Raw genomic sequence first — 7,605 nt, 5'->3', positions numbered from 1 at the left:
TTAGAGTTTGTCAATGGCAACCAACAATGCCAGTTCAACCAAGGCTTGTGTCTCCAACACAACCAATGAAAACTGTGTCAGCTATTCCTACTACACCTGTTGTTACTACTATACCATAGTCACAAGTTCAAACTATTGTATCTCAACCGGTACAAATTGGTCCTTCTACCTCACGACCACAAGTTTCAGGTCAAGAAGTTCAAGTTTCTCAATTTGTTGTACAACAACCCCTTGTTTCTGGGGTTCAACAACAACCTTAGGTTAGTATACCCTTATCTGGACTAACCCAAGCTTACACTGGTATAGTTTATTCACAACCTGGCCAACCTTTCATTGTTGGGAAAAAACAACTGTTAAATCAACAACATTTGAACCAACAACAACAACAGTGATTCAACAACCGTGGCAGCCTCAATTTCAACAACCCCAATTCTAGCAATTCCAACCCCAATTTGGACTTGCCCAATAGGCTCAACTTGGGTTTGGTCAATATCAAGCTTACCAAGGTCCTGGTCAACAAGGCTTTGCAGGTTATGGACAACCACAAATTCAACTTGGTTATCAACAACCACCTTATGCTGGGTTTGTTCAACAACAACCTTACCAAGGTTACCAAATGCAGATGCCCTATGTCAGTATGCAAAGACCTATTGCTCAGGCAATTCCATCATATCCTGGGCATGCTCAACCTGACTTGAATCGCCAATTTCCATTTGTAGCAACTTTAGAATTACTAGATTTAAATTGTCTCACTAATGATCCAATCTTATATGCACCTTGGTGGCCGATAATTCTGCATAAGTTACCATCTGACACTCTGAAATTTAACGGAAATCCTGGAGAAGACCCATCAAATCATTTCATGACGTTTCATTTGTGGTGTTCATCAAACTCCTTAAATGATGATTCAGTTAGACTCTATCTTTTCCAAAGAACACTTACTGGTCCGGCAGCTAAATGGTACATCGAGCTACCAAGAGCTTCTTTTGACAACTTTACAACTTTAGCCACTACATTTTTGACCCACTTCCAGTTACCCATCAGATACAAGACTAGAACAGAACTCCTAACCAACTTTAAACAAACTACTGCTACCCATATATCAGATCATATTCATGAGTGGCGGTAGCGTCGTCGAATGGTTAAGACATATGTTCTTGATCATATTTTAGCTGAGTGGTTCATAAAATCCTTGTTGCCATCAATCACCGCGGATGTGGCAAAAGGTGGAGTTGCCATAGAAGAGCAAGTAATTGCTCGTTCCTAATACTTGGATTTGATTTACACACAATCTGGCATGCTCTACGATAAAATTCCCAATGCACCCCGACCAGCTTTCACTGTTCCTCCTCCTCCACAATTGAGTAAGGACTCTCATGCCGGTGATGGTGTGATCAGTTCTTTGAGCATGCAAACGGCAGGAAGACCATCTGGTCAAACTCTTGCCATTACCAATCAAACTACCAATGCATCAGAAAATACTCTTGCTTCTGAAATTAATGTCGTGTCATCTGACAAAGGAAAAAATCAAAAGCAACTAGGAGGCAAGAAAAAGGGGAAAAACAAAAAGAAACAAGATAATTCCCCTCCAGAGAAATCATCTGATTCCTCTACTTCGACAAGGAAACCTCGTTATCCATGTCTAATATGTAATGACAAGCATTTTACGAGAGATTTTCCACACCGCTCTGAGGTCTCTAAACTTTTAAACACTTGAAACACATCGGCAATGTTGACTGTTCCGTTTCCAAACCCAGAGACACATTTGGTTGCAACATACCATGCTTCCACATCCTAAGTACTCATGTTATCCATCACAAAGCCACAAAATGAAGCTTTGGTGTCAACGAGATACAAATATTATGGAAATCCACCATCATCGTCAAATAATCAGGCCACTGATCAACCTAATCCTTCAACTTTGACTTCCTCTGAAAATATTCCACCTATTATACTAGAATTGATAATAAAACCACCAAAGGGAGTTGTACACAAATCGACATTTAACCCTCGAGCTCAAGCAGCTCAGAACTATAACATAGAGGAAGATCTTGCTCAATCACCTTCTGCTATGTCAACACTCTAGGTGTTGCAAAACTGTCCCTCCCAAAAGCAGCCTTTACTACCAGCAATTGGTGGAATAGATCCTACATATTCTAATCTTGTGGTTTTTAACCATGTGGGATATACACGACAGTTACCGGCGCAATTAGCTTTCCTAATTCAAGTAAAAGCTCTCAATAAGAATGTTCACCAAACTATTATTGATGAGGGGGAATATACTTGCATTATGTCAATGAGCTACTGGAAAACACTTGGTTCACCGCCATTGTCACGATCACCAACCATGTTAAAGGATTTTGACGGAAGAACATATACTCCTTGTGGGATTTTAAGTAACCTGCAAATTGAACTAGGGGGAAAAACAGTTACTGTTGAAGTTGAGGTAGTTGACGGACCCCTCGATTACAACATTTTACTGGGAAGGCCATGGGTATATGCTATGGCTGTTGTGGTTTCCACGTACTTTCATACTATTGCATTCCCTTTTAAGGGTGGAATCACAGTCATTGATTAGCTAGCCTTCTTTGCCAATAGTTCACAGGCTACGGGAAGCATTCCATTGGTACACAGACCCCCGCTATCACTTCAAAGTGTTGGAGTAGGTCTCTTTAAAGATCCTTCCCTAATGGGTACTTTTACGCTACCGTCACCATCTGATTTGGCGGAAGTGGCAAGAGTAGAGAATTGCAATGTGATTTCATCCACCTCATCTTATTTAAGGAGGATTACCAACAAGGTTGAAGTTGATAGTAATATTGAGGTGATGTCGTTAAGCCCCATTGAATTAGCATAGCAATCAATTTTTCGGGCTTGTGTGGCAAACCCAAATCTGCACTCAACAATTGTATGGGTAGACTGTTCGTTAGAATATGGTACTTATTCGGATCCTTTTTCATGTATACATTCTACGGATGAAGGAATCATCCAATCAATGATGATAGGAGAAGAACCATGGGTAGATTATCATCATCATTCCCGTCTTCCAGATGACATCGAAGATTATTCAAATGAACTAAACCACCCTTCAGGCGTTGATTTCTTTTCGAATTCAGTTTCATAGACACAGTAGAATTTGAGTGAAACCTGTCAAATATTGAAGAAATGATTTCTATTAATATTTTGACCAAGCCTAACATTGTAGAGAACATTCATGTCAACAAATCTTGTTCTCCATTGGAACTCGAGAATTACCGCACTCTCTTTCATGAATTTAGAGATATCTTTGCATGGTCTTACGAGGAGATGCTGGGAATTGACTCTAGTATTGTTGAACACGAAACCAAAATGTACCCTGATGGCAAGCCAGTTCACCTATTCATCCAAAGAAAGCCGCTGCAATTAAAGAAAAAGTTGAAAAACTTTTGCGAGCTGGTTTCATTTACCCTGTCCCTCTTACTAACTAGTTTCCAACTTTGTTCCTGTCATAGAAACAAGGGACTATTCGAGTGTGCGTCGATTATAGGGATGTAAATCAAGCATGTCCAAAGGACAATTATCCTACTCCTTTTATCAACCAAATTATTGACGAATGTGCCAGATGCGAAATATTCTCATTTATGGATGGATTTTCCGGCTACAATCAAATCAATATCTGCCCACAATATCAATCTAAAACAACTTTTATTTGTCCATGGGGCACATTCACCTATAGGAAACTCCCATTTGGTTTGAAGAATGCCGGGGCCACTTTTCAGAGGGCAATGAATTATGCATTCCATGACATCAAGCACATTGTTCAACCTTACCTTGACGATTTATTTGCTCATTCACGAAAGTGGACTGATCACCCACAACATTTGAGAGCAATATTTTTACGGTGTCGACACTACAAGATACGACTCAATCCACACAAATTTGTGTTTTGTGTTGGTTCTAGTCGCTTGCTTAGATTTGTAGTTTCTAGAGCGGGGATTCGACTCAATCCATTAAAGGTTCAAGAAATTTTGGATTTTCCTCCACCTTCAAATCTTTTACAGTTACAGAGACTCCAAGAGAAAGCAAACTTTCTGAGGAGGTTCATTCCTAATTACACTAAAATGGCTAAAGGTTTTACATGTCTTTTGAAAAATGAGTTTCCCTTTCATTGGGATCAAGTTGTGCAAGCTTCCTTTGACGCTCCTAAAGATACCTTGATTAGAACTTCATTAATGTATTCTCCAAATTACCAAAACGACTATTACCTGTATCTCGCTGCTACAGATATGACCATTGGCATGGTTTTAGTCCAAGAAGAAAATGGGATTGAACATCCAATTTATTACTTGAGTCGTAATCTCAACGATACAGAAAGTAAGTACTCTTATGTTGAAAAACTAGCTTTGGCAGCGGTGCAAGCTGTTCAAAGATTTCACCATTACATCTTGTTACGGAAAACAACTGTCATTTCAGATTGCAACCCTATGACATACATTTTGTCACGTCAATTGCTGGCAGGAAAAAACTCAAAATGGATAGTTATTTTACAGGAATTCAATTTGGAATTCATCAAGTCCAAATAAAAGAAATCTCTACTTTTCACTAAGTTACTATGTGACCTTCCCTCGACCTCCATTGATTCAACATCTGAACCATCAATTTTGGATGAGTCTCTGTTTCTAATCTTTTCATTTGACACATGGTATGGAGATATTCTGATCTATCTCTAGACCCAAACTTTCTAGCCTGATACCTCTCACTCACAACAACGACGTATTTGTTACCAAGCCAAAGATTATCTAATCATTGGTGACACTCTTTACCATCGTGGTATCGATACGGTTTTATGGAGGTGCCTCACACATGAGGAAGTCAAGAAAGCTTTGAATTACTGCCATTTAGGTGCCTGTGGTGGACACTTATCTAGATATGCAACCACACAAAGAATTCTCCATGATGGTTACTTCTGGCCAACTATATTTAAACATTGTATTATTGTTGTCAGAAGCTGTCACGCATGCCAGATATATGACCAAAAAACCATATTACCACCTGCACCATTGCATCCAGTCATTGCTATTGGCCCATTCGTCAAATGGGGCATTGACTTTATGACATGTAACCCCACCTCGGCCAGGGGGCATGGGTATATTATAGTCACCTTTGACTATTTTACCAAATGGACCAAGGCGATGCCAACATTGAACAACAGTGGCGAAACAGCTACTCTTTTCTTTTTTAACCATGTTGTTGCCCAGTTTGGTGTACCAGAAGCCATAGTTATAGATCATGGGTTGCATTTTCGCAATCACAAGATGGTTGAATTGACTGATAAGTTAGGACTGTCACATGATAGTTCTACCCCTTATTACCCACAAGCGAATGGACAAGTTGAGGCCGTCAACAAAGTCTTGAAGCGGATGTTCATAAGCGAAACTAGCACTTAATCCTATACTCTTACTTATGGGCATATCGAACCTTAGTGATAAATGCAACTAGATTCACACCCTTTCAGTCGGTGTATGGTTTGGAAGTAATCTTACCGATACAATGAGAAATTTCATCACTCAAACTCGTGAATGACCTGTTACCTGACACTTCTGAAGAAGTAGCGTATTTCTTTGAATTAATCCATCTGGATGAAACCTGTCGTGATGCCGCATTGGCTAACAAAGTGCATAAGAAACGTATTAAGGCACAATATGATTGAAATGTCAAGCCTCGTATCTTTTCAGAAGGAGACCTAGTCTTGCTTTACAATCAGGAAGTTGATAAACTTGGAGCAGGGAAATTCGAACCAATGTGGATGGGTCCTTATGTTGTCAAATGTGCTCTGGCAAAAGGTTCCTACGAGTTAGTAGATTATGATGGGATTCCATTGTCGCAGCCCCGAAACAGGTTGTACCTCAAACGTTACTATGCTTGATTAAGTGTAGTAAAACTCACTGTATATATGCTTTCATTGCATGTGTGTGTGTGTATCTTTTAGAGATTTTTATCTGGTTAGTAATCCACTTTGCATTTGTTGCAGATGTCGGAGTCTTCAGAACCTTTTGTTGGTTACGCCGATGGTGCTAGTTGTAGTATGCAGAATTTTTCTTCTGCAGCATGGGCTATTTTCACTCCAAGTGGCGAGTTAGTGAGTTTCCAAGGGATTTGTATCGGTTAATCGACGAACAACATCACTGAGTATAGCGCGTTGATTGAACTACTCTCTGATGCCATTTCACTTGGAATTTGCCGAATCATTGTTAGGCTAGACTCGCAACTCGTTGTACTACAACTAACAAATATTTATACTGTCTGAAATCCAAAAATTTTTTGTATGTTCCTTAGAGTTCGTATTTTGGAAGGACATTTTGAATACATTCAATATCAACATATTTCCAAAAATCTTAACACATTAACTAATTCTCTAGCGAATTATGTGTTAAATAGACATTTGCGACACATGTAAAAGTAATATTTTCAATTCACATCATTAGTTGAATAGGATTGCATATAACCATAGAAAACTCTGAAAGTAAAATAGATAGGTGTTTTAAAAGTTTTCACAAAATTTGTGTCCAAGACACGTTTGGTCATCTGACCCAAAAAACTCAAAATGCATGAAAAACACCCTAATTAGATCTAGTGGTGCTCATGGTAACAGGTCACAGCCTGTGCTATCATGCGCAAAAGCCTTGCCCATTAGCTGGGAACACCAATAATGTGGCGCTGCAGCCTCATAGGTGACTCCTCAATTCGGACATCTGGAATACCAAGAGTTAATCCCTCTATGTGATCCTGCAACTCTGCTAAGGTCTCAGCCAAATCTAAGTCCTGGAGAACTACTCTCCCAATATTTCTCTGTGTTGGCCCACCTGCAACTTGTTGGTGTCCCAAAGGTCGAACAGTACCTACATCTGCATGCATAAGAGTAATTCTAGTTTAGTCTTGGAAACATTAAAACAAAAACACAAAAAACATGTAGAAACTTGAAAAATCAAAAAACACTTTGGCCAAACAACTTACCCATAGAACTCCATTGTGCTCCAACTGGTAGAATAAAATCTAGATCTCCACAGAAATCCATCCATGAATATGGATGCTCCTCGATGACAAGGTGTTGTCACTCGAGCCAATTGAAAAATGCAGGGGAGAAAATATTGTTGATTGAACTGCATGTCGAGCCATCAATTTGACCCACCTTTGTATATGTGGATCTCTAGGACCAGTCACACCTAGTGATACATGTTATGGTTGCATCAATGGGATTCTCTTTAAGGCAAAAGCGATTAAGATTGAACCATAGCAGAAATTCTTTGTCTTACCGCTTTTTACCTTAGTCAGTTGTTCTTTCAGTAAAGAAAGCACAGCCTCGCACCAGTTGAAAACTTTTGGCTCTAGACACTCCAGTGCATACTGCATATAAGATATGTTCGCCAGATGTAGTGTCACACTGCCAGCCAATTTTGTGATTATGAAGAGGATCGTTCTTAAAGGCAAATCACCTACATCCCTAATATTTATTTTCCCATCCTTGCTAGGCTATGTACATGGCCGACAAAACTGTCTAATATAATCTCTCACCGATTCACCTCCACGGGCAAATCCAGAAAGTGAGATGGGGGCACCTCACCTTGA

This window comes from Pinus tabuliformis, chromosome J (assembly GCF_031772625.1).
Source record: "Pinus tabuliformis cultivar Carrire ecotype Pingquan chromosome J, CPIR1, whole genome shotgun sequence".
Taxonomy (NCBI): Eukaryota; Viridiplantae; Streptophyta; class Pinopsida; order Pinales; family Pinaceae; genus Pinus; species Pinus tabuliformis.
Note: the sequence above shows the minus strand (reverse complement) of the source record.